Here is a 27,807-nt window from a genome sequence, read left to right as displayed (position 1 = left end):
TTTTAGCGCCTGCAAAAGGCAGGCGTTAGGGGACCTGTGGGCTCTGAAGGAGCCCAGAGGTGCCCTCCCATGCCCCCAGGGACACCCCCTGTCACCCTTGCCCACCCCAGGAGGACACCCAAGGCTGGAGGGACCCATCCCAGGGACATTAAGGTAAGTTCAGGTAAGTGTTTTTTTTTATTTTTTTTGTGGCATAGGGGGGCCTGATTTGTGCCCCCCTACATGCCACTATGCCCAATGACCATGCCCAGGGGACAGAAGTCCCCTGGGCATGGCCATTGGGCAAGGGGGCATGACTCCTGTCTTTGCTAAGACAGGAGTCATTTCTATGGGGGTTGGGAGTGAAAAAAAATGGCGCAAATCGGGTTGAGGCGAAAAAATTGCCTCAACCTGACTTGCCCCATTTCTTGACGCCCAAGCCCCATATCCCCCTACGCCGGCGCTGCCTGGTGTACGTCGTTTTTTTTAACGCACACCAGACGGCGCCGGCGGCTAACGCCGGCTAACGTCATTCAATAAATACGGAGCCCGCATGGCGCTTCAGAATGGCGTTAGCCGGCGCTAATTTTTTTGACGCAAAACTGCGTTAGCAAACAATAATTGCGCAACGTTCAATATTAGTTCACTAGCTTGAGTTGTTCGTTTAAGTTAACAAATTTATGTTTCTGTGTTTGGACTTGAGTAGTACTTTCTTTCCTTTTTGTATGCTGGATGTGCAGTGTTTTAAGGCATCTATGTCATTTCCACTCTGACGGACTTGACACTTAAATGTCGTTACGGTGGAGGAATCTTGAAACCTCATTTATTGCAGTGACTTCCGGTACAAAATGCAATTCTTGAGAAAGTGTTTTTGAAAAGTAAAGGTTTAGACGAGTAGTTGTCTTGTCTTTCACAGTCTGGTTCGCTTCTTTATGTCGTGTGTGTGTGTGTGTGTGTGTGTGTGTGTACACATGCACGTATAAATATAGTATGTACATCTTCCATTTGTTCTTCCTATGTCAATGCTCACACATTTTCGATTATTTAGAGTTGTCATAAGTTAGAGTAATACGGAGGTATGACAGAGAAAACCAATGGTGGACAGAGTTTTTTTTTTTCTTTTACAGCAGACTCGTCCATTAACATACACCTGATCAAACTGCATTCACAAAGAAGAAGCTTCCGCCACAAAAAAATCTCTGACAACAAAACTCATAAGAAGCAGCCATACAAACATCTTCATTAATTTTAAGGATCTGGAAGGAAACCTCCCAGGTTCTCTGAAAATGCATTAACTGTGAAGATAGATGAACTAATTATGGTTGAGAACTAGGGGCCTGATTTATACTTTTTTAGCGCTGCAGTTGTGTCATTTTTTGATGCAAAAGCGACACAAACTTACAAAATTCTATTATATTTTGTGCGTTTGCTCCACTTTTGCGTCAGAAAATGTCGCAAATGCAGTGCTAAAAAAGCATAAATCAGGCCCTAGGTGTTCAGAGCACTGATTCAGACAACAACCGTGCGAAAGAAGGAAAATATGGCAAGAATAGTGGATAAGGTTAAGTTTCAAACACCAGACATTGACAGGAGGACATCTGCATGCAGTTGAGTGATCCATGGGGCGAATCCACTCCCTCACTTTCAGGGGACACCACAAAGCCCTGCAAACTGGTGGAAGGCCCATCAACTGCATGCCTTTTTGTTGAGCCACTAATCTGCATTGATGTTCCAAGTGGCCACCTTGAGACTCGTACTGGATCTGCAGATCTGAAGAACTCCCCAAAAAGTATCATTTTTTAAAAGTGTGGCTACATCATTCTAAGAACGCAATCCTATTGGCTTTATCAACATATCACCACATTAATATATAAAGAGAAGCATATTGCCGTTGTCAAAAATTAACCACATCAAATTAATATCAATATAAAAAATATTTTGGTGTGCTATTGCACTCCCTGCAGCCCTTCGCTATAGTTTTGTAACATGGTGGTGCTCCTGGCCAGATAGGGGCACAAAAAAGCAAGAAAATATGTAAATAAGCCCTTGACATGCACTATGGGGCACTCCTGGAAAATTGCAGTAGATAATAAATGAGCAGCTTCTGACGCTCATTTATTATTCTATATATATATATATATATATATATATATATATATATGTATATGTAGGTCCTGATGCATCAACATCGAGGTTCCTGTCAATGGGCATTGTGCAATTGAGATGATCCATCGGTTCCGATGAGTGGGAATGCTGCGATGCAGAGTTTTGTCATTGTCATTGAGGCTTCTGTTGATAGGGGATGTGAAGAGCATGAACAGGGAAAAGCATCACACAGCAGCAGTTCAGAAGGCGATGTGTCTGCAACATGATGCGGCGGTGATGGATGTTTGTTGCAACGAAATCAAACCATAAAACAATGCTGATGCTTTGGTTCTGAATGAATGAATAAACTTGGAAAGTGCACAGCTACTTCCAAGAGTGTCCTGGGGCTGAAAAAAGAAAGTTAGAGACAGAGTTAAAAGACCAGAGCGTGAAGAGCAATGTTTTCAGTTGTTTTCTAAAACGTTTCTCATTTTGGATTTTACACAGCTCCACAGGGAGTTGATTTCAGGCTTGAGGGCCTAAAAAAGAAAAACATCTTCCACTTGATATAATCAACCTGATCTTAGGTACATTAGCCAAGTGACTGTGGGGGGAGCACAAGGTTCTGAGAGGAGTTTAGGGATGAATTCTCAAAGACAAGTGCTGAGGACTAGAATGGTTCAGAGATATATGTGTAGGGATGAGAGCCTTCAACAATAGCCTTTTATTAACGGGGTGACAATGAATGTTCTTCAAGTGTGGCGAGACTGGAGCTCAACTGGAAAGATTAACAACCAGACGGACCGATGCATTCTGGACTGTCTGTAGTTTCCTCAAAGCATATTGTGGGAGGCCCACATACAGGTCATTGGCATAATCTAGCCTCAACACAACCAGGGCTAGGATGACTGTTATTCTCACAGGCAAAGAAAGGACCTCCAAAAATGGTTTAGTAGTGTGCAGCAAAACCAAAGAACATGTCAACTACCATGTCCATGTGATTGTGAAAAGACAGGTGTTTATCAAACTTAAGACCCAAGTTTTTACAGCATCAACTTGAGTGTTGAGCAAAGTGGCCCCAGTCAGCCAGTGATCTTGCAAGTTAAAATTAAAACTATGGCATAGGCCAGCATTTCCCAAACTGTGGTCCGCGGACCCCCAGAGGTCCGTGACACATTCCCAGGGGGTCCACAGGCCTGGACCGGCATAAAGGGACTTCTCCAGCTGGGCCCTCTAGAGAAACATGTGCGTGCTCTTTTATCTGTTTATTAATTTGTGTGGCAGCTTAAAAGCACTGCACAGATCAGTATAAGCTTTCCAACAAAAATAAAAGTGTCAAGATAACTCTGGTGATTAATGTACCTGCTGGAGAGATGGGAGTTTGTCTAGTGGCAGTTTTGACTCATTGGAGGTAGTGCAGATGGTTAATATGCCAGATGCAATGAACAAGTATCATGCAGAGAACCACATTTTATGTGTATAGCACAGTGGGTTACCACTTTTGTCACAGAGATTCTTTTGTTATTGTGCAGTTCATAAGTCACAATCATAATCTAGCACAGTGAGTTATAAACTGCCAACAAAGAACTACATGGAAAAAATTAGAAAATTATATATTTTTCCAATTCTTTCAGAGGTGCTATAAATCAAGTTACATACATGTGACAGAGAGGCTATGGAGAGATGATAGGCTTTTATGGTTTTACTTCCTTCGCCCACCACACATTAAATTCAAATATTTATGTATCTAAAAAATAAAAACAAAAATCACTTGGGAAATGTAGAATGTGACTTGAGGATTCAGCTTTCCTAAATAAAAACAAACATTGAAAAGTTAATTTACGAGATGCAGCGCCAACCTTCCCATTAAAGTTTTCCAATGTTTTCCAGTATAAAATAATGATATCTTTACTAATTTGAGTATTTGTTGGAATGTGAATTACGGTTTTAATCTTTGAAATTTAAATTGTACACATTTCTTGGGGGTCCCCGGCTTCTGGTAGTGATTCAGTCAGGGTCCTCAGGAGGCATAAGGATGGGAAACACTGGCCTAGGCTCAGAACCTCTGTCTCATCAGAGTTGCAATTCATTTGGTTAATACTCCTCCAATTAAAGACATCTGTAAGACAGGGCTTAATAGCATCCTGGGAAATTGACTTTCCTTTTCTAAATGAATAAAACAACCGAGTGTCACTGGTGTATGAAACTATTGTGGTCTCAAAGGACTCGACCCGCACCACTGAAGGGGACATGTAGATATTGAACAAAGTTGGACTAAGGGCAAAGTCCAGGGGCACTCCTATTGAGAAACTGCATTTGCTGGATGACAAAGGAGGTAACCATGCCTTCTGCTCTCTGTCTTCAAGATAAGATTTCAGACACTTAGGCGTTGTGCCCCTAAAACCTATGTCATAAAGACAGGCTAGCAACCTGGCATGCAGGACCATATCAAAAGCAGCTGATAGGTCGAGCCTCAGCCTCCTGTAAATCATCAGCTGGAAACGTGGATCATAAATAAATATGCTTAAAAATAATAGCAATGCCTTGTCCTTTGCCATTAGCAGTGGCAAGGTTTGGAATCTTGTAACCAGCCGGACTGGCATTCTCTAAGACAAAGATGCACCGCTCAATCGAGGAGATGCATTGGTTCTGCTCAAGGATGCATCGCTCAGTAGAAGATGCATTGGCTGCAACTAAAAGGATCTTAGGGCCACTTCCAAGGATCCAGGACTGGGGTGCCACCACTTGGCAGGGTAGAAGCACAGATGGCAGGTTCCAGGTGCAGAAGCAGGGTGGTTGTTTGTATTTTATGCCCCTGAGACTTCAGATCTGGAAATCAGCCAGACAGCCTCAAGAGTCACTCTTGGTTCAAGTGATACAAGTTCAGTTCATCAAACTCAGGCAGGGGAACAGCAAGCAGCAGGACAGCACAAAAAGCCAGTAATCCTAAAAAGCAGTAGTTCAGCCAGTCCTTCAGCAGCACAGCAGTCCTTCTTCCTTGGAAAGTATTCACAGGTCCAGAAGTGTACTAAAGTGGTGGTATCAGAGGTACCGTACTTATATGCAGTTGTGTCTTTGAAATGAAGGAGACTTCAAAGAAAGGACTTTGAAGTGCACAGAGGTCCAGCCCTACTTGCACTGGCCCTAGATTCACTACAGGGAGTTATGCAGCCCTTTGTGTGAGGGAAGGGCACAGCATATTCAGGTGTAAGTGAGGCTGTGGCCAGCTCCTCCATCCCATCCTCAAAGGATGGCCCTTTAAGTCACAACTAAGCTCCCATTATTCCCAGATGAGTGGTCAGAGATAGGCAGCAGGCTCCAAATGGCTTAAGAAGGAAAATACCAACTTTCAAACAAGTGGCATTTTTAGAGTTACAATTCCAAACCCAACTTCACCATAAATTTGGATTTAAAATTGTGATTCTAGATGCACCAAACTTGAAAGTTTTATCTCTTCACAATTAGGAATTACACTTATAAAATATAATAATGCAACTGCAATATCATTCTATCTGAAAGAAAGGCATTGCAGTACTGCCATAAAAAAGCATTTGAGAGTTTTTCACTACCAGGGCATCTAAAACTTAAAGTTAAATGTCCTGCTTTTCAAATACATTTTTAAATACATTGCAAATCAAATCAAATCATAAACATTTATAAAGCGCGCTACTCACCCGTGCGGGTCTCAAGGTGCTAGGGGGATGGGGTTACTGCTGCTCGAAGAGCCAGGTCTTGAGTTGCCTCCGGAATGCGGAGTGGTCCTGGGTGGTCCTGAGGTTGGTGGGGAGGGAATTCCATGTCTTGGCCGCCAGGTAGGAGAAGGACCTCCCACCCGCCGTGGTGCGGCGGATGCGAGGGACGGCGGCAAGAGAGCGAGGTTGGCGGAGCGAAGTTGACGGGTGGGTGTGTAGAAACTGAGGCGGCGGTTGAGGTATTCGGGTCCCTTGTTGTGGAGGGCTTTGTGTGCGTGGGTGAGGAGTCGGAAGGTGATCCTTTTGTTGACGGGAAGCCAGTGCAGGTGTCTCAGGTGGGCGGAGATGTGGCTGTTGCGGGGTATGTCGAGGATGAGGCGGGCAGAGGTGTTTTGAATTCGTTGCAGACGTTTCTGGAGTTTAGCGGTGGTTCCTGCGTATAGGGTTTTGCCGTAGTCCAGGCGGCTCGTGACAAGGGCGTGGGTCACAGTCTTTCTAGTGTCAGCAGGGATCCAACGGAAGATCTTTCGGAGCATGCGGAGGGTGAGGAAGCAGGAGAATGATACGGCGTTGACTTGTTTGGTCATGGTGAGAAGTGGGTCTAGGATGAAGCCGAGGTTGCGTGCGTGGTCTGAGGGGGTTGGTGCGGTGCCAAGGGCCGTGGGCCACCAGGAGTCGTCCCAGGCGGTTGGGGTGTTTCCGAGGATGAGGACTTCCGTTTTGTCTGATCAAATCAAATCAAATCATAAACATTTATAAAGCGCGCTACTCACCCGTGTGGGTCTCAAGGCGGTAGGGGGATGGGGTTACTGATGCTCGAAGAGCCAGGTCTTGAGTTGCCCCTGCATTCTAGTACCATGCACCCTGCATTCTAGTATGTCCAGAGGTGACATATGTACTAAAAAGGAAGGTTTGGCCATGGAAAAAAGGAGTTGTTGTGATAGGTCAGCATAACAGTGTAAAACTTCACATACAGGCTCTGCGAAGGCAGGCCTGAACCCATGGTTAGAAGGCCACTTAAGTGGGTTGCACAATCAGGGTTGCAGGCCCACTGGTAGCATTTAAATTACAGGCCTTGGACACATTTCTAGTGACTTGTAAGTCAATTAAATATGGCAGTTGGGGATAAGCCAATACTACCATGTAAAGATCAGAGAGCACCCACACTTTAGTGTTGGTATCCAGTGGGGAAGTGCACAGAGTCCTAAGGGAATACAAACAAATCCAGTAAGCATAGCAGGAGGAAGGCAACAATTTTGTAATACAGGTGTTTGAATAGTTCTACCTCAAACAGTGTTTTTTAAACCATTGTGCAATGGACTGAGACAGGAGAGACAAATGATACATGGCTCACACACAAACATGAGGCCATCCATTACCTGTGAAAGTTTAAATATGAAGGAAATAAATATGGATCCTCAATTTGTCAGTAGAGTATAAAACTATTGAAGATTGATTGACTTATAAAAATAAACCAAGGACAAATGATATTGTGTTAACAATTTTTTGTAAAAGATATGCTATAGTTTTACTTCATCAAGTTCAAGTTCTAGGCTTTCAAGTCCAACTTCTAGACTTTGACATACACATACAATGTCATAGAGGAAGTGTACCCTTATTTATTTCAGAAACAGGCCACCAATGGGCAGGCAAATTGCACCATAGGTCTCTTGATAATCAGTATTAGTGCAACATTTCAAATTATCTACTCAGGGGCTCAATCTGACCCTTGCCCCACCATACCATCACCAGGGGAACCCTACCATCAAGTGAAATTCTAACACCCATCCTCAAGGCCTCCTTTCACATTCCTGTACACCTCACAACTTGCCACCTTCATGCCCCTGCTCAAGAAACCATTTACTGACCCATCCACACATTCCAACTACAGACCTTTTGCCCTCCTACCATACCTGTCAAAGATCTTAGAGAATCTAATCAACTGATGCCTCATCATCCAACACAGCAACCGTCTTGCTGATCATGAGATCATGCTCAACCACAGTACAGAAACGGCACTCGTTTCCGTCACAGATGACATCCAAATTAGCCTTGGCAGAGGAAACACAGTAGCCCTCATTCTCCTGTACCGCTTTGTAGCACACCCCATCCTCATCAACCACCTGCATTAGATTGGCATCCAAGGGCCTCTTGCCTGCTGGATTTGTTCCTTCTTAACATATAGAACGCAAACTGCCAGTCTGTCATCTTACTCCTTAGAAGCCTGCAAATCTCATCTGTGGAGTTCATCAATGTTTATTGCTCAGTCCCACACACTTCAAACTCATACAAGATCCCCACTGCCATTTTCATCTATGCACACATCGTCAACTTACTCTCCTACCCAGATGACAGACATCTCATACTCACCCTCTCAGACAAGCCCCCCAACATATCAAACAAGTTCACCACGTGCATGACCAAACTTGCCAACTGGATGAATGCCAACTGTCTCAAGCTCAACATAGACAAGACAGAAGTAGTGATCTTCAGCAAGAACAATAACAACTCCGTATTGGACTACAACTGTTTGCTGATCGAACTCAGACCCACACTCAGAGCCCATGCTAGGAACCTCACAATAGTAATTGACAGCAAACTGGACAAGTAACACAAGAAAAACTATTACTCAGGTCCTAGTCACCAGCAAGTAAGACTATGGAAAAGCCCTCTACACTAGGATTACCAAGCAACTCACTAGAAGACTACAGACTCGGCTGCAAGGCTAATCGCCAAGCTACAACATAGAACTCACATTATACCACACCTCAGGGAATTAACCTTTCAATACAAAAAATTGCTTAATTCAAACTCCTTACACCCTCATTTGAGGTTCTACTCACCTAACTTCCTTCCATCAACCATCCAGACTCCTCCATTCCACAGGAGTCCTACTTTCCAAAACCCCATGCATACACAGAACCAGATTAGGAGGACAAGCAATCTCTTGCATTGACCCTATAGTGTGGAATAACCTCCTTCACCACATCAGAGCCTCCAACTCTCTCCTTGAATTGTGCAAGAAGCAGAAGACCCGGATTTTCTTTTAACCAACATACCAGGTTGGGTTAGACACACACACCTACTCAGTGCCAGGATATGTGAGCTTTTTTACGTTATTTGTAGATGGATGAAAATTGACAGTGATTGTATATAGTATATCTACAAGTGGGTATTCCACTTAGTATGACGGAATTTATCACCCTACAAAATTAAATTGAAGCATCCCATAACAGGAACTGCTGCGTATAAAAAGAAATTGCTCTAGTAGAGAATCACTTTCCTTATAAGAATAGATCTACAACCCTCAAGGAAGTAGCATGTTTTCATCCTTGTACTAGATGTTCAGAATGCAAGAATAGTGAGAACGTTTTTTGGTATGCAGTAACAGGACGTAAATCACACAAAAATATCAGAAAATGTATGTCATGTACAGAGACACTCACTGTATATTGTGTGGTCTGTCCGTGTGGATTGAGATATATAGGAAGTATAATACTCACAAATAAAAATGAGACCTTGAACATATGCAGGCAATTACTAACCATAATGATGCATACTGAATTGCAAGGCACTATGAATTGTATCTTAAAAGTTATGGGAATCAGTAACACTTTTTTTATATAGATCATGTACCACAGAGTAAAAGAGGCGGTGACAGAATTTTAAAATTAAGAAGACTTGAATCACATTATACTTGCAGACAAAGTGTTCCAAGCAACTTAACAAGGATGAGGAATTGGTGGTGCACTTAGTATAATGAGCTATAATTGTTTGTGAAAAGAGAGTTAAGCTTTCAGGGAGTGGTGCAATTGTGCATAGAGGGCTTTAAAAGGAAAGCTAAATGCAATACCAGCCCAGTCAAGGCTCTATTTGTTTTAAGTTGTATATTCCAAGCCCACACAGGACTTGAATTCGTAATAAAGAGAATTTAGGCTGCAGAAAAGACTAGGTCAATATTGTGATTAAATGAAAAGGTGAAACTGTAGTCCCTTCTCTATGACAATCAAGTGTGCGCATATATATATATTGCTTTATAATGTGATCCCTTATAGTTAGGACCTAGATGCTATAGAAAAAGCAGTTTTTTGCTTGCCTATATCTTTGGTGCTGCTTGATGAATCTTTACTAATTAAAAAAAATAGGTAGTCATTTGAGTTGCTGTCTGGAAAGTTTCAGGGTAATCCGTGAAACAGGGGCCAAGATAAAGGGGTGTAAAATTGAAAGTTTTCCAATGTTAATTCCTGTAGGAAAAATTAAACAGCGATAGCTCCAAGACCACAGGAAGGAATTACACCAATGTTGGCAGAAAGGTAGCTCTTGGTACAGAAAGAACCTTTTTTGTTATATGGAGCAATGCTGGATCCCACAGGAGCCAGCTGGGACTTTGGGGGCCTTTGGTTCACATGGCAAGGCCCCAGCAGATGGGGTCCCTGGGGCTGAGATTGGTCCCTCAGAGGGGGCCACACAGCCCCCTACAAAAAATATAAGTAGGCCTGACCCTGGGGGATGTGGTACCAGGGGCCAAGATCAGCCAGTGGAAGGGGGCCACATGGCCCTCCTCCCCAAAAAAATCCAATAAGACCAAGACCTCGAGGGATGGGGTCCCTGTGGCCAAGATCAGCCTGTGGAGGGAGACTGCACGGCCCCCACCCTCCAAAAAATGAAATAGTTTAGGCCAGGCCCTGAGAATGGGATCCTTGGTGATGAGATCATACTGGGCATACATGAAGCTTTCCCTCCCCCCCAAAAAATGAAATGTTTACACTGGGCTCCGGGAGATGGGGTCCCAATGGCTGATAACAGCCTGAGGAGGGGAGGTCATGCAGGATTGGTTGGTTATAGGGGTTGGCCACAGGAACTGGCCAGAGGCCAGTCCCTGCAGTCAAACCCAGCCTTGCACAGCTGAAGGCTGTCCACGGTGGCAGTTGTATTAACTTATATTAATGAAAATTACTATACGTTAAAAAAACAGATAGCAATTCACTGAAGAAACCAAAGGCTACTGGGACATTATAGTTAGGAAGTAAAATTTTAAAAAACATAGAAATTCAATTAAAAAAGCAAAGATTTCTGGGATGCTATAGTTAGGCTCTGAATTTACTCGTAGAAAACCATAGACATTCAGCAGTTAGAGTTCTTTCAAGTAAGTATAACTTTGCTCTAAGGTAACTATAACTCACACCCCTGTATGCACTGTTAAGTATCCCAGATGTTACATCATTCATGACTACTTCTATAATATCAATACAAACATAAATGAAACGTTAGAACTGGAATTATTAAAGAAAAACTGTGCATGGGAGGAGTGATTGTTGTGGTTACCTTTGGGCGTGAGTTATAGTTACTTGAAAGAACTCTACCTATAACTGCTGAAGTAAATTCAGAACCCAATAATAATGTCCCTATAACCTTTAGTGTTTTAAGTGAATATATATATATATATATATATATATATTTCCATAGAAAAAGTGTTTTTTGACTTTCCTACATCTTTAGCACCGTTTGACCAATCTTCATGAAATTTTCCAAACAAAGTGTGCCGGTGATTCTTGTTGCACATGGACAGTTTTGGGGCGATTCATCAAGCCGGGGCCAAGAAATACGGGGGGTCAAAAAAGTTGCATTTCCCTTGTTAATTTTCTATAGACTCTTTAGACGCCTGCAGCCCGAGCCGCTGGACGGAATTACACTCAATTTGGCAGAAAGGTAGCTTTCAGTGTGCAGAACGCCCTTTTTGTTATTTGGTATAAATCCATTCAGTAGCTTAGGAGAAAATAAATGAAGACCAACTTTGTATATCTGAGGTTGCAACACATTCATGACAATCGAGGAGTATTAGCAAATGCATGCACCTCCAGGAATACTGTGGTTGGCTGGCCACAACCTGACTAGAAAGTTGTGGCCACCATTTTAAGGACCCGGGACATATCCTGTGGCTGGAAATTGTAGTGTTTTGTACAATAAGTGGTCAGAGTAGAGATACTCTGACCCCATGGCTGGAAGATAGGGTTGTTTGAGGGACCCGTTATATCTATAATACATTGAAAAATTGTTTTTTTATCCTTGCATGATAATCACAAATATGTTGTGACTGCCAGCATGACCCCCCATATAATGTCGCAACAAATTTGAAAATATCACAAAAAAGAAAAGAAAATATTCATACCCAATCAGACACTCATACACCCTCTCACAGACCCACTCATATACTCATGCAGCTACTCACAGACCCACTCAGATACTGATACACCCACTCACAGACCCACTCATACTCATGTAGCCAATCATGTACCCTCTCAGACACTGATGCTCTGAATGACAGGCCCTCTCAGACACTCATGCAGCGACTCACAGACCCACTGAGACTCTCATGCACCCACTCACAGAACCACTCAGACACTTATGTACCCACTCACAGATCCACTAAGACATGGATGCACGGACTCACATACCTACTCAGACACTGATGCACCCAGTCACAGACCCAGTCAGGCTTATGCACCTACTCACAGACACACTTACACATTGACACACCCACTTGCAGACCAAAGTAAGGCACTGATGCACCCACTTACGGACCCACTCAGACTCGCACCCATTCACAGATTCTGTCAAACACTCATGCACCTGCTCATAGACCCACTCAGATACTGACACATCCACTCACAGCCCCACTCAGACACTATTGCACCTACTCACAGACCCACTCAGACACTGATGCACTCACTCACAGACCCACTGAGACCCTCATGTACCCACTCACAGATCCACTCAGAAACACAGGCAGCTACTCAGAGCTCCACGCAGACCCTCACGTACCCACTCACAGAACCATTCAAACTTTCATGCCCTCCACTCACAGACCCATTCAGAGACTCATGCAGCCACTCACACCCACATAGATACTGACAAACCCACTCAGACACTGACTAACCAACTTGGAGACCCACTCACACTCATGCACTCACTCACAGATCCATTAGATACTGTGCCAATTTAGAAAAAAGGCAATGTTTATCTAAATCAAACAAGACCAAAACAACAAAAATCCAAAATGCACAAGTCAAGATATGAATTTATTTTTAAAGCAAAAAGAGTCTTACTCCATAGCAAACAAAGGAAGCATTGTTTTTACAAAAGTCAGCAATGCGTTGATCCTTACTTGCAACTGAGGCCGTGCATCATTTCTTTTCCGGTCAGGTAGGCGAACCATTGTTTTTCTCTCCCACAAGAGAGCGATGCCAGGCAGGCACCTCAGATCTGTGCAGGGTCATTTTGATTTTGATGTCCAGCGATGATGCTTGAGAAATCCAGCTGCACAGTGATCGAAAACCGCGCTGCATGGGGTTTGCATCATTTTCAGCAGCCCAAGTGGGTGTTTGCATTGTTTCTCCAGCTGCGATGCAGATGATGCATCGAAGTCAGCCACAAGGAGGGTAGTGCATCATTTTTACAGCCGCATTGCATGTGTTGCATAGACATTTTCTCCGCACGGCATCCTGCGCATCCATTTCAGTCCTTGTTCTACCAGCTTCACCTCTCAAGGGCCCAGGGACTGGATAGGGCACCACTTGCCAGGGCAGGAGTCTCAGCGGAGAGCACAGGTGCTGGCAGAGGATGTCATTGATGGTCCTGAGACTTCAAAATAGGAGGCAAGCTCAGTCCAAGCCTTTGGAGATTCTTCATAAGCAGGCATGTACCAAAAAGTCCAGTGTTTGAGGCAAAAGCAGAAACTGCAGGCCAATCCAACAAAGCACCGTCACAGGTAAAGGGGCAGTACTCTTCCTAGGGCTCTTCAGCTCTTCTCCTTAGCAGAGATTCCTCTTGGTTCCAGGTTCTGGGACCACTACTTATACCCCTTTCAGCCTTTGAAGTATGCAAACTTCAAAGGAATGTCTATGTTGTTCACAAGATCCTGCCTTGCCCAGGCCTGACTCCAGACTCACACCAGGGAGTTGGAGACTGCATTGTGTGAAGGCAGGCACAGCCCATTCAGGTGTAAGTGACCACTCCTCCCTCCACTCTACCCCAAATGGCCGATCCAGATATGCAGGCTACACCCCAGCTCCCCTTGTGTCGCTGGCCAGTGGCGATTCACAATCAGCCCAACTGTTAGTCTAACCCAGACAGGGAATACACAAGCAGGCAGAACCACAGAATGGTTTAAGCAAGAAAATGCCACTTTCTAAAAGTGGCATTTTCAAACTGGCAATTTAAAAAAAAAATTTACCAAAGGATGTATTTTCAAATTGTGAGTTCATAAACACCAAACTCATATTTTCCCTCTGCTCCCAAAGGGAAACTGCTCTTAAAAAATATTTAAAGGCAGCCCCCATATTAACTTCTGAGTAGGATAGGCCTTGCAACAGTGAAAACAGAATTTGGCAGTATTTCACTGTTAGGACATGTAAAACACATCAGTACACATCCTACCTTTAACATACACTGCACCCTGCCCATGGGGCTACCTACGGACTACCTCAGGGGTGTCTTACATGTACAAAAAAAGATGGTTTGGGTCTGGTAAGTGGGTACACTTGCCAAGTCGAATTGGCAGTGCAAGACTGCAAACACAGACGTTGCAGTGGCAGGTCTGAGCCATGTTTTTCAGGGCAACTCATGTGGATGGCACAACCAGTGCTGCAGGCACACTAGTAGCATTTGATTTACAGGGCTGGCACCTCTAGTGCACTTTACTAGGGACTTGCTAGTAAATTAAATGTGCCAATCATGGAAAAGCCAATTACATATAGAATTTATACAGGGAGCACTTGCACTTTAGCACTGGTCACCATTCGTAAAGTCCCCAGAGTTCTACAAACAGCAGAAACAGAGTCCAGCAAACAGTCAAAACATGGGAAACAAAGGCAAAAAAGACATGGGAGACCACACCAAGGATGCCAGGTCTAACAGTAGTCTCATACTTTTTGACTGGAAAATGATGTGGTTTCAAACTGTGAGTACCCTGATCCCCCGCTAACAGATTTATAGGGCGAGATCTCTTTCCTTAAAATTGTACTATGTTTAGCACTTCAGCCACCCTTGTAAGGGCCAGATGTAGGAAGCCTTTTGCATGTCGCAAACTGCGAAAAACGCAGTTTGCGGCATGCAAAAGGCCGAACATGATGCTCATCCTCAAATTGCAAGTCGGTGCCGACTCGCAATTTGAGGATGCGAGTCGCAAATAGGAAGGGGTGTTCCCTTCCTATTTGTGACCGCATCGCCATGCTGAGTTGCTTTGTGACCACGAATGCGGTCGCAAACCAACTCGCAGTTACCACCCACTTGAAGTGGGTGGTAATGCATCGCAAACGGGAAGGTGTCCCCATGGGACCCCTTCCCCTTTGTGAATGTCGCTGAAAATATTTTTTCAGAGCCACTGGACCACTGCCTACTCTGAAAAAACGAAACCAAATGGTTTCATTATTTTTTTGAATTGCAACTCGTTTTCCTTTAAGAAAAATGGCCTGCAATTCAAAAAAAAAAAACTGCTTTATTAAGAAAGCTGTCACAGACATGGAGGTCTGCTGTTCCAGCAGGCCACCATCCCTGTGAGTGCAGGGGCTCGCTATGGGGTCGCAATTTGTGACCCACCTCATTAATATTCATGAGGTGGGTCTTTGCGACCCCATAGCGAGTCGCAGAAGGTGTCTGAGACACCTTTCTGCATACAAGTTTGCGAGTTGCAATTTGCGAGTCGGTATGACTCGCAATTTGCAAGTAGCAAATTTTTTTTTTTTTGCTACATCAGGCCCTAAGTCCCTAGTTAATGGTACCCCTGGTATCTAGGGCATGTGTACTGAGGAGGCCCCCCAGAACTGCAGCAACAATTGTGCCACTCAGAGAGGCCCCACACCAGCCTCATGCAAACTACCACTGCAAGTTGCATGACATGGTGTCCCCTAAATTGCAAACTCAACATCGTACTCACCCTGGGTGCCATGCCCACTAACACAGTATGCAATGTATATAAGTCACCACTCCAGCTGGCCTTCCAAATCTAAGGCAGGATGCACTATAATGCATGTGAGGGCATATGTGCATGAGTAGATGTTCCCCTACTGTGTCTTTGTTAATTCATATACATAGTAAGTGTACAGGAAAGCCCTAGTAAATGCATGTACTTGAAACTGGTCACTACGGATTCCCCAGCTACATCATGGTTTGTTAGCAAACAACTCAGAATAATAAAGGCACACTGATGCCAGTGTGAGATTTATTACAAAATGTACCTAGAGGGCATCTTAGAGCAGTGGTGGCTGGTGACATTTGAAAGTGGTAGGGGGGGTAAATGTTAGGTATGACTTTTATGTAGCGAGTAAAGAGACAAACGTAAGTCCTCCTCCCAAGAACAAAATAGAAAAGAATTGACAATTGGTGCATTTGAGAGCCAATTAATTTAGTGAGAGAACAGGGTTTATAAAGTTATGCAAATGTACAGCCTTGAAAAATTAAACAGATTAAAAACTGCCCCCTAACTTACTGCAATAAGTAGTCAGTCAGTGAACTGGACTTCACTGGTCCTTTGGTCTTTGTTGTGGGAGAGTGATGCCTTCACTCTGAAGGGTGATCTATGGCAATTTTGGGAAGTGTGGAGGTCCTCTGAGAGTTTTTGGTGAGTCTGTCTGATGCCTGAGCATCCCCTCAGTGGCTATTGTCGAGTCCTGGGTGCAGCAGGCATGGTTTGGTGCTTTTTCTTTGGTGCAGCAGGACCCAGTGTTCAGAGTGGCCATCATGTAGCTGTGAATATTGTACTGATCAGTGTCGAGCACATGCATGTAAAATGTCTACTCTGTTCACTTACTATGCCCCAGGTTTGGCAAGGACACAGTAGGGGCATATTGCTCATGCAACTATGTCCTCACAAACAGCATAGTGCACCCTACCTTAGGGCTAGAAGGCCTGCTAAAGAGGTGGCTTACCTATATTACATTCAGTGTGTAGTGGACAAGGGACATAGGCTGTGTGCCATGTTGAGTTTGCATTTTAGGATTGCACCAGGACACTTAGCCTGCAATGGCAGTGCTGGGTGTATCTGGATGCATGGCCCTTGAGGGTGGCACAATCTGTGCTGCTGCCCTCGTGGGCCTACCCTTAGTACAGCATGCCCTGGCAACCCAAGTACCACCTACTAGGGACTTATAGTGACAGCAAAGGGTGTTGCCAATTGTGGCAATACATCACAACAGTTTTGGGAAAGAGATCTGGCCCAGGGACCCTGGGCACTAAAAACTTTGAGACAACATCAAATATCAGGCAAAAAGTGGGACTACCCATGACAAAATAGGCCTTTACTCACATTCTGAATAATGAAGCAAGAAATTCTCTGGGAAGTATTGGCAGCGTGCATATTTGGTTAAACTTTGAGTTTAAAGAATTAGTGAAAAAAATGCATCAAGCATCCGATGTGCAATGTAGGGATATCTTGAAGGACATTAGAGTGGGTCTGCTCTCAAAAGAAGGAAAACATGATTTGAAAAGCCTCCTTATCAACACTCTATCCACATGTAATATTGTGGCAGCAGAGGTAATGTACAGTTTCATTAAAGATGATAAATGTATAGTTTATTTAACGCCAACAGTTCAACAGTGCTCCAACTTGAATGAAGAATTACTGCAAGTGGAGAAACAAGGGGGTATATTTACAAGCCCCTAGGTCCACCTTGTGCCATCCTAGAGTCATTTACACTAAGGTGGCGTTAAGAAGGCCTTTCTTCCACACCATATTTACAAAGTTGTGCAATGCTTCCATTGTTCCACTTTGTAAATCCTTGTGCCACATTATGCTTGCGTCAGGCATAATGTATGCAAGGTGGACCCAAAAAATGGCATAGTGAAATTTACATTTCACTGCATCATTTTTTCTGTCATTTTTAACACCTGCTCAGAGCAGGCATTATAATGGTGCACCCATTTTAATCAATGGGCCTCCCTCCGCTTTGCTGCACTAGTGTCAAAATGTTTGACACTAGTGCAGCAAAGCGCAACAATAGCATCAAAACAATTGTACTAATGACCACCCTGGAGCACTCTATTGTAAATACGCCGCAAACATGGTGTCGTAGGGTGGAGCAATGGCGACGCAAGAAAAGTGATGCACCACATCATGGAGTCACTGTATACTGACAGATAAACTACAAACAAAGTTGGATTCTTTGGAGAAATCAGTATCCACAACTGCAGGATTCAAGAAGCATTTAGGAGTAAGCAAAAACTGTAATTTTGTGTCATAATTTGAATGTTGAGGAAGAATTAATAAATGTTGCAATAGGTAAAGTTGTTGATTTCATTAAATTTCCAGATAAGGATGAGGTGGAATACTGTACCATACAATGTGATCAGACTGGTAGTGTCAAACAGATTGGCTATTGTATGTGTTTTGTTCGTGAAAGACCTATATGTGTGGTGCCAGCAGTTCCCACTCTCTTTAGCGTATATGCCGAAACCATTCATAAATCACAGGTTATAAATGTAGGTAATTTCCTTTGTTACTATTGGAAATTCTGTATTCAAAGAAGGAATGTCATATGTAGCTTTCACATACTATAACATTGTCCAGTTTGTTTCTGATTGACTTTAATGAAACAAAAGTTAGTGCTGAAGCAAGATGTGTGAGAGAATACAATTGGTTAAGAATTGTGTACGCTCCTCATTTAGGCTAGTACCCTGAGTTTGAGAAATGGATAATCTGTCCAAAGAGCAAGATTATAAAATGGTTTACAGATCCTCATGAAAAGAAAGCAAACCAGAACAGCACATAGGGTGCCAAGAAGAGAAAACTGGAAAATGAATGAGTAATAGAAGGTAAGAAAGCAGTTCAGGTGCCAACTGCTATGCAAACGTTGTTCTCAATGTACTGTTCCATTTATCCCAGGTAGTAAAGTAACTTGAAATTTTTTTTTTATTAAAGAATGTCTTCTGCACTATATAGTTTACTGCAACGTACACTGATTGACAGAACTGTAGCACATTCTGCTTCACATATCCAAAATCTTTCAGATGTGTGTACCTGATCACTAGTGTTTGCTCTCAACAGTCAACAAGGTGCACAATAATGCATTATGGTCATCCATGGAGTCTTAAAACATAAGAAGTAAATATTAGTGATTTGTTTGGAGTCAGTTATAAATGGAACCACAACTGTGAAAATTGCTCTTTCAAATCTAGCACTGAAATCAATTAAGAACAATTTCTGTACTCAACATTACCAGATTGCACAACTGTGCCATTTGACAAATTGTACAGAAATGCTAACCAAAATATGACCTGCCCAAACTGCAGATCAAACGTTATGTCTACATTGTTTTTACAAACACCTGGAAAATACCTTATAGTATTGCTACAATGAATAAGGTCATATGGTTCCAAACTGGAAACTTGAGTTTCAAAATTCAAAGCTGGACAAATATCTCTTTCAGGAAGATCTTCTAATAATATGGCTATCATCTTTCATGAAGGGGTTAATACAACCTCTGGACTCTACACTGTTTATTTAAAGAGCAAAACTGGATGGACAGAATTAAATGAAATGATCTAAAATACAGATCATATCTTCATTTAAACTACCAAACTCATATCTTTTGTCTCTTCAACCTAAATTCTAAGGAAGCATTCGGTTTAAAAAAGTTGGGTTTATTGTTTCTTTCATGCAGTTCATCTCTTTTTTGGACATTATTCGGCCTATTGAGGGTAATGTTTTTAGAAAATATATTGAAAAATTAAGAGTTCTTTATGCTCCTAATAGTAGTTAACATAACAACTCAATACAACACTCTCTAACTAAAGTCTGAAACTGGATGGGTATAAAACTACAAAACTGTCCCCTTTTGTTTCTCCAACCAAACTTGTACATGGTAATTCTGGGAGAAAAGTACTACCTGGGATTTTCTGTACATGGATCATTTGCAGTTTAGACATCATTTGGGCTACCAAAGATGATGTTTTAAAAATATTCTCTAACATTGAATAGTAATTCACATTTATTTGTGATATTATGCCAGATATAATAATATAAGTAATATTTTTAAGATACAGTTCTTTGGATTATTGTAATAACTCTATTAAAACCACTAACTAAGAAATAGTAGTGAGTGCAATGCATAGTACCACATATGTCTAGTAATGTACTGTGCAGCTATAAGTTTTATTTTTTCACAATCCATTGTTTTTCCCCACTGTTTGAAGAAGATGCTATATACAGACCATCGTTTATCATGAAGAAGCACAAAAAGCTTTTAAGAATAAAAAGACAAAAGTATATTTTACTACATTGTAAGACAATATCACAGTATAAGATTTATGTATTGTTATGTTTATGTAACTTTGAAGATGAAATACCAACATATCTTTATTTTCTTTTTTAATAGTGGCTGCAGATGAATGTCGTTAGATGCCTCAAAAAACTTCTTCAGCTGCAAACATATTGGTTAACTATATCCATGAAGAGTGCTCCTAAACATAAACTGCTCTTGCCATATCTTCTCATTAGTGTTTTTACCTATTTCCAACTTGAACCTTTAGTGTATTGCAGCTTATTTTTAAGTAGTCATATAGCAAGCTAATCAATCGTTCAGACACCTACTTATAGAGGCACTCACTTACCTTTGCAATACCTCACAGGGTCAGTCACTCAGTGATAGAGCCACTATCAAACCTAATATTCCACTCATGCAGTAGATTATAACTCCACTCATTCACTGAAACAGCCACGGACACACCCACTCACTCACTGATATTTCAGTTACACACTCTCTCAGTCCCTAATACAGCCCCTCGCACATCTACTCACTCATATATACAGTCACACTTACACCCATTCACTCACCCATACACCCAAACTCAAAATCATTTACTAATGAATGCATCCAGTTACACAAGCACTGACTGGCCAGTTCACCTACTGACACTTCCACTCATACGGCCACTTATACAGCCACTAATTAATCTATTCAGCCAACTGTAATAATACTCACTCATCCATTAGCCACTCAAAGTAGCAGTCACTCACCCATACACCCAGATATACTCATAGTCACTGTGTTACTCACACACACTTATGCACTCAGTCAGTCACACATACACTACTCATGCACTCTCTAACTCACAGATACATGCACTCATGCACTCAGTCACTTCCACATAAACTAGTCATGCAGTCACTCACTTGTCTATACATTCATGCATACACTCAGTCAATCATACCTACAACGCTCATGCACTGACTCTCTCACCCATGCTCCACTTGCACACTCATTCACACACTCACGCGAACAATAAAATATTCACTCACTCACCCAAAGAAGCACTCTGTCATACATGTACTGATCATACATGCACTCATGCATTCAATCACCCATGCACCACTCATACACTCACTCACCCATACATGCACTCATGTACTCACTCACTCACTCATGCAGCACTCAGTCACTCACTCATACACACATTCATCCACTCAATCACCCCTACATCACTCATACACTCACTCACCCAAGCAAATATTCATTCATGCACTCACTCACTCACCCATGTACCACTCACACACTCAATTACTCACCAATATATGCACACATGCTCTCAGTTAATCATCCATATACCACTCATGTAAACATTCAGTCAACTGTACACCACTCATTAACTCACTTACCCATGTATCACTCATACACTCACTTACTCAAACACTTTTTCAGTCCCCCATGCACCACGTACACACTCACACACTCACTCTCTCACTCTTTGTAGAAAGCTGGCTCTCTATATAGTGTATGAAAATCTCATGCTCTGTGCAGAGAGTCCAGGCAACCCCAACTTGGAATCCAGAGGTAAAAAGCAAACCACATGCTCTGTTTTTGTGGTAGTATGGGCAAGCAGTTAGGCTTATCTTGGAGATGTGGTAAGCATTTATTGTACTCTCAGTATCAATAATTTGAGGCCAATGTACAACAATACTTCAGATTTGTATACACTTTTTAAGACCAAGATCATCAATATATGGTAAGTACTTCTTTTGTTATGATTTTTCAAACTTAAGAAAATATTTGTTCTTTGTGTGTAATTAGGCACCATAGGAACAAATGCAAAACAATTTAAAATTGCATACAAAATCAGGAAATGCTCTTATAAGTGCCACCTTCCATTTTTAGGTTGAGGTCATTGAGATGTTCAGGTGGTTCCCGGTTCAAGTGGGAACAGTGGCTGAAAATCTTGGAGCTGGTGCACAATGGAGAAGGGGAACACTTGGAAACACACTGCACCAATGAACTTATTGGTAAGTCTGGTAGGTCCCCTTGGAGTGCAGATGTCACAAGATGTTAGGGTTGCATAAAGCATAGCTGGTTTTCTGATGCAGGGGCCAGGGAAGTACACATAGGTCAGCCAAGATTGTTGTGTGAGGGAGTCCTTGAGCCAGTAGCAGGTAACTTGGAGGGTAGATTGCAGGTCATCAGGGCTGCTCTGGGTGGTGGATCCAAGGTGTCCTGAGATCCCTCAACTGGTTCTTGCTTCTAGGTTTTTGAGAGTCTGGAGTGGGCTTTCCTTCATGGTGTCCGATGCTGGGGGTCCAGTCCCCTGGGCAATGGTGTATCTCAGGCCCTGAAATTTCCATTGCCACCAAATGTGGCACACTGGTACATTTAATCACTCCAGGATGTCATCTGGATTTTGTTCATGCAGCAGGACTTCTGTTGTCATGCCTTGGGTCTTCTTTGTTTGTGGTCTTCTTGTGTGCATCAAATCTGATCTGTAGGTCTGGGGATTTCCACTAAATACTGTATTTAGGGGGCATTAGGCAGAGACCCTAGCAGTGGGAAGAAGTTACATTCCTAACCCTGATTGGCTATTTTCCTACCATCCAAGATGGAAGAAAATTAAATGGAGTGGTCACCTTTCCTGTCACACCCAAGGGGTGGTGTAGACTGGGGATGGAAAGTCATCCTACTTTGGGTAAGGTTTCCCACTAGTTTTCCAAAGTGGGGGGAAACCATTGCCTTTGCTGATAACAGCAAAGGCAGAGGTCACATTTTAAAGGTGGTAAATCCTTTGAAGCTGACCTCTGGTGCAGGGTATCAAATCAAAAAAGGTACACTGTTCCAAAAAGAGTGACACCAGCAGTAAGTGTGGTTCCCTTAGAAGCAAGTGCCCTCAAGTTTCATCATTGGGCTTGCTCCACTCCAGACTGGTGCTGCAATGTCTGACGGGACCCACATTGGTGTCACTGAACCAGACTACTGTGCAAACCAACAGCACAGAGAAGTGGAGAGAAAAGTGAGGTTAAAATTGACTCAGCTCCCCTAAGGTAAATTCCTTTAATTGAAATCAAAGGGAGTTGGTCAAGATTAAAAACAGAAATGCGAGTATAGGGGAGTAATGACCCTTTTCCTCGTATACAATTGATTGAGCAACTCTATTCCCTATACCCCTACAATAGTCAACATGTTTCGCGCCTACCTCGTCCATACAGATCTCATGGCGCTTCTTCAGGAATGAAACAAATCTTCTCCAACAAAAACAAATACAGTGGTCTATAATAAAGATAATGATGGAGTAGTCTATACTCACTCAGTTGTCCAATGAGTAATTTTTCAGATGAATCAACCTGGAGTCACAAAGATAAAAAACAAACTAGGAAGACGTAGCAGAACAAAATAAAAAAAGAGGAAAGAAAGTATGCATCCCCCATAAATCTGGGCTATGTACTCAACTATAATAATACATGAACACCATCTGGAACTCTAATGAAGAAATAAGAAGAAAATCAATTCTGTAGCTTGGTCTTTTATTAAGTCAGGCGAGTAGACAATTAGTCATAATTGCTATGGAGAAAATAAGAAAAAGAAAAAGAAAAGGAAAAACGGAACTAATGTGAATACCCACAGTACAAATGTGTCTCATAAATCCTCTTCCATATACTAAGGAAATAATATTCTCAATATACTATCAAACAGTATCTATAAAAGTTGAAACATGGCAACTCTATACACAAAAAGAGATTGACTATAACTTAGTGCATTAGCCACCGAAAGTCAGGCGCTAAACAACAATATAAGGGCCATCTGTGTTAAAAATCAATTGCGTCTCCAATATATGTGTTACCAAAAAAGAAAAGAGATCTAAATCCTTAAAACCATATGTGGCACAATAAAGTACCGGAATACCCATTGCTCGGGTCAGCAACAATTATTGTGAAGGCTTTTTTCAAAAGGGCCGTGTGGAGAAATGGCTCCTTTTATACCAGGCTAGAAAAAGTATGACGCTAGGAAATTATATTAAAATACCCGCGTGTCAAAATTATCGTAAATTATTCAAAATGAAACTATATAAAAAAAGGGAACAATCTTGCAACAATGGACTGTTGCAGGGTTGCTAGGTATCTCATGCCAAACGTCTCGTTATCCTTACAGCGTTACACCCAGGAGAAAAGGTGATCGGCAATCAGTGTCAACCTCGTAAAAAATGGCCGAACGAGGAGAAAGCCCCTAATATTTGTGTTACTGAGTGTACAAACGCCTGATGTGGCACACATAAGTAAATACCTGCTGGAACTGGAAATTCTGTTCTCTCGCATCCCACGCACCGCCCAACTTTCTGACAATAGAGGGACGCGGAAGTCCAGATACAAATACGCACTCGGACGTGTATCGTCCAATCAAACAACTAAAGGGGCGGTACTGCTGGGTCCGTCCATAAACATAGAAAAAGGACCCAGATGTGAATCCAACCGAATCCTAAGCCACACGAGGCGAGAAAAAACGAAAATGAGATCGTGATTAAAACCTCATAGAAAAAACAGAGATATAGCTATACAAATGACTCAAAATAAGTATAATAGAATAGTCTGCGGATCTTACGAAACAATGGGAAAGGATAAATGTTCAAGTGATTGGTTATACATTATAGCCAACACATCAGGATCCTGGAACAATGACCCCAAAAAGGAAATTCATTCAACTAATCCAATCAAGTGTCAAAATACAAATAAGGGTAGAGAAGTAAAAGGACGACTACAATAGCTAGAGTCATCTTCCACCTCCTGTGATATTCAGCCAAGGTATATCATCATTGAGGCCCTGAATATGGGTAACCTAATCTAAAAACCCAACGTTGTTCAACTCCAAACAGCCCTCTTGTCGCTGTTTTGACCGCTTCCAAAAAAATCCACCACATGTCATCAGGAGTATGCTTGACATTGTGATAATGTGTACTTAATTTTGTTGTTAAGCGACCACATCTGATATTACTTCTATGTTCGTTGATCCTGATCTTAACTGATCTTGTGGTCATACCTACATAGCGTAATCCACATGGGCAACGGATCAAATATATACAGTTGGAAGTGTTACAATTGGTATGTTTATTAAGCTGCCATGGACCAATGGGTTCTAACATGACTATTTTTGTTCGCTCAGTAAGATGGCAAACATTACAATTCCCACAAGGGGAGTGACCCTTGACTGGTGGTAGAGACCACAATCACTGTTGGTCACGGTCCACATTAACAGGTGGTGGTATGGTATGTACCACTGAGTCTTTTATGTTGGATGCTCTTTTAAATGCAAACAGAGGTTTTGGTATAGGGGTACCTCCACTAGTGAGAATCAACCAATGCTTTTTAATCAGTTTTTTCAAAAGATTCAAATTTGGGGAAAATGTGGATACATAGGTCAAGCGAGGTTCCGTATTCTTGTGTGTGGTTGCCAGGAGGGCCTCTCCATTGTTGTTACGAGTTCGCTTCCGGGCCATCTTCATAATCTGCATTGGGTAATGTCTCTGGAGGAGTTTCTGAGACAAATCATCTGCTTGTTGTTCAAAGGTGGAAAGACTACTGCAATTCCGACGTAATCTTAAAAATTTGCCATACAGGAGATTATCTCTTAGAGCCTTCGGATGATAACTTTCATACAAAAGCAAACTATTGCGATCAGTGCCCTTATGATAGGTGCAGGATTGTAATTTGCCATTTGTGATAGAAATCGTAAGGTCAAGAAAGGAGATATTCTCTGTGAATACTGTAGATGTGAATCTCAAAAAAAGGGTCAAGACTGTTAATCCAATTAGTTAAAGAAAGGACAAGTTGAATGTCCCCTTGCCATATCATTAGAATGTCATCTCTGTACCTTCGCCAAACTCTGATGTTATCAGAAAAGGGATTAGTTGCATTAAGGATAAACCGTTGCTCAAAGTCATACACATACAGACAAGCTAAACTTGGGGCAAAAGTGCTGCCCATTGATGTCTCACGAATCTGATGGTATAACTCTTCTTCAAACTGAAATACATTTTCTGTAAGTGCTAAAGTAGCACATTGCATAATAAATTGCATTGGAGTATTGGTGGTTAGTGACCTGTTCATGAGCGCTGTCTCCACCACTCTTAGGGCCAGATGTAGCAAAGTTTTGCGAGTCGCAAATGGCCCGAATCGCTATTTGCGACTGTGCAAAATCGGAAATGGGATGCAAAAACCCCATTTCCGACTTGCAAAAAGCGATGTGAGCCCTTAGTGACTCGCAAAAAGTGCAACCCCATTTTGCGACCCGCAAATAGCAAGTCGCAATTTGCGAGTCGCAAACCATATGCAATTGCAACTCGCAAATTGCGACTAGTCGCAAAAAGCCCATTTTGCACTTGCAATTTACCACTAACTCAGAGCAGGTGGTAACCATAACCAAAGTATAAAAGGGGACCCAGAAGGCATCTGGGTCACTCAAGATGGCGGAGATATACCTAATAGCAGTGAGGAGGAGAGTCCAAGCAGCCCAGCAGACGAGGAGGAGGGGCCACAGACAGGAGAAGATATATAGAACAAGGCAGACTCTTTTTCAGCAAACTGAGGAAGAGATATACGATAAATACCGCCTTAGCAGCGCAGCTATACTAGAATTAATTGATTTACTAAAACCACAGCTAGAACACCAGACTCTGCGCGGCTGCGCCATCCCTACGCATGTGCAAGTGCTATGCTCACTGCACCTCTTGGCCTAAGGGAGCTATCAGGGGGTCATTGCTGTTGCAGGTGGGGTATCTCAAAGTGCAGTGTCAAGGTTCCTCAGGGCATTCCTAGATGCCATACTCACACACAGGTCTCACTTCATATACCTACCCAGGAATGAGGCAGAAATCAACAGCACCAAGCTGGACTTTTACCGGATTGCCAACTTCCCCCATGTCATAGGGTGTGTAGATGGGACACATATTCAAATATGCCCCCCTGCAAACCTGGAACATCTTTTCCGTAACAGAAAGTGTACCCACTCACTCAATATTCAGGTTGTTTGTGACGCCCATTATGTCATCACTGACATTGTAGCTAAGTTTCCAGGCAGTACCCATGACTCCTACATTTTTAGGCACAGTGGGATACACCAACGCCTGGAACGTGGGGAATTTGGAGACGGATACCTCCTAGGTAGAGCTGCATACACCTTGTAGACATACACACAGGTCACTGTGCACACCAACCAGGACTTTCTAACAGTGTAATGTTTGTGCCCAACAGGTGACAGTGCATATACTCTTCGGCCATGGATTATGACTCCGTTCTTAACACCCAGCAATGAATGTGAGAGGTGATACAACAATGCACATAAGAGGACCAGGAACCTTATCGAACGCACCTTTGGATTACTGAAAGCAAAATTCAGATGCCTCCACCGCAGTGGAGGTGCCCTCCAGTATACCCCCATTACAGCATTCAAAATTGTTGTCGCATGCGCCATCCTTCACAATATAGCCACCCGACGTGGGCTACCTCTCACCCCTGCAGACCCAGATCCTGAGGATGAAGAGGAAGAGCAACCACATTGCCATCATGGGGATCGGAGTATAGCTAATCAAGGAAGACTGAGACGGGAACACATCGCAAACCAATACTTTGGAAGGTACGTGTCAACTTCAACCATACTCACCTATTGACCAAAGACTCCATTTGTTAAGTGGAACAAATCAAATCAAATCAAATCATTAACATTTATAAAGCGCGGTACTCACCCGTGCGGGTCTCAAGGCGCTAGGGGGGAAAGGGGGGGTTATCGCTGCTCGAACAGCCAAGTCTTTA

At 42.6% G+C, this 27,807-nt stretch overlaps 1 long non-coding RNA gene across 1 annotated transcript; it reads right to left on the bottom strand.

Annotated features, from left to right (window-relative positions):
- Positions 1–774: 774 nt before the first annotated feature.
- Positions 775–24,353, bottom strand: LOC138258661 (uncharacterized). The gene is made up of 3 exons (XR_011198489.1): positions 24,290–24,353; positions 23,316–23,352; positions 775–2,471 (listed from the first exon to the last, which is right to left on the bottom strand). It is a non-coding gene; the product is annotated as an uncharacterized lncRNA (long non-coding RNA).
- Positions 24,354–27,807: the final 3,454 nt, after the last annotated feature.

Source organism: Pleurodeles waltl, chromosome 2_1 (assembly GCF_031143425.1).
Source record: "Pleurodeles waltl isolate 20211129_DDA chromosome 2_1, aPleWal1.hap1.20221129, whole genome shotgun sequence".
Taxonomy (NCBI): domain Eukaryota; kingdom Metazoa; phylum Chordata; class Amphibia; order Caudata; family Salamandridae; genus Pleurodeles; species Pleurodeles waltl.
This window is presented reverse-complemented; position numbering and strand designations above follow the sequence as displayed.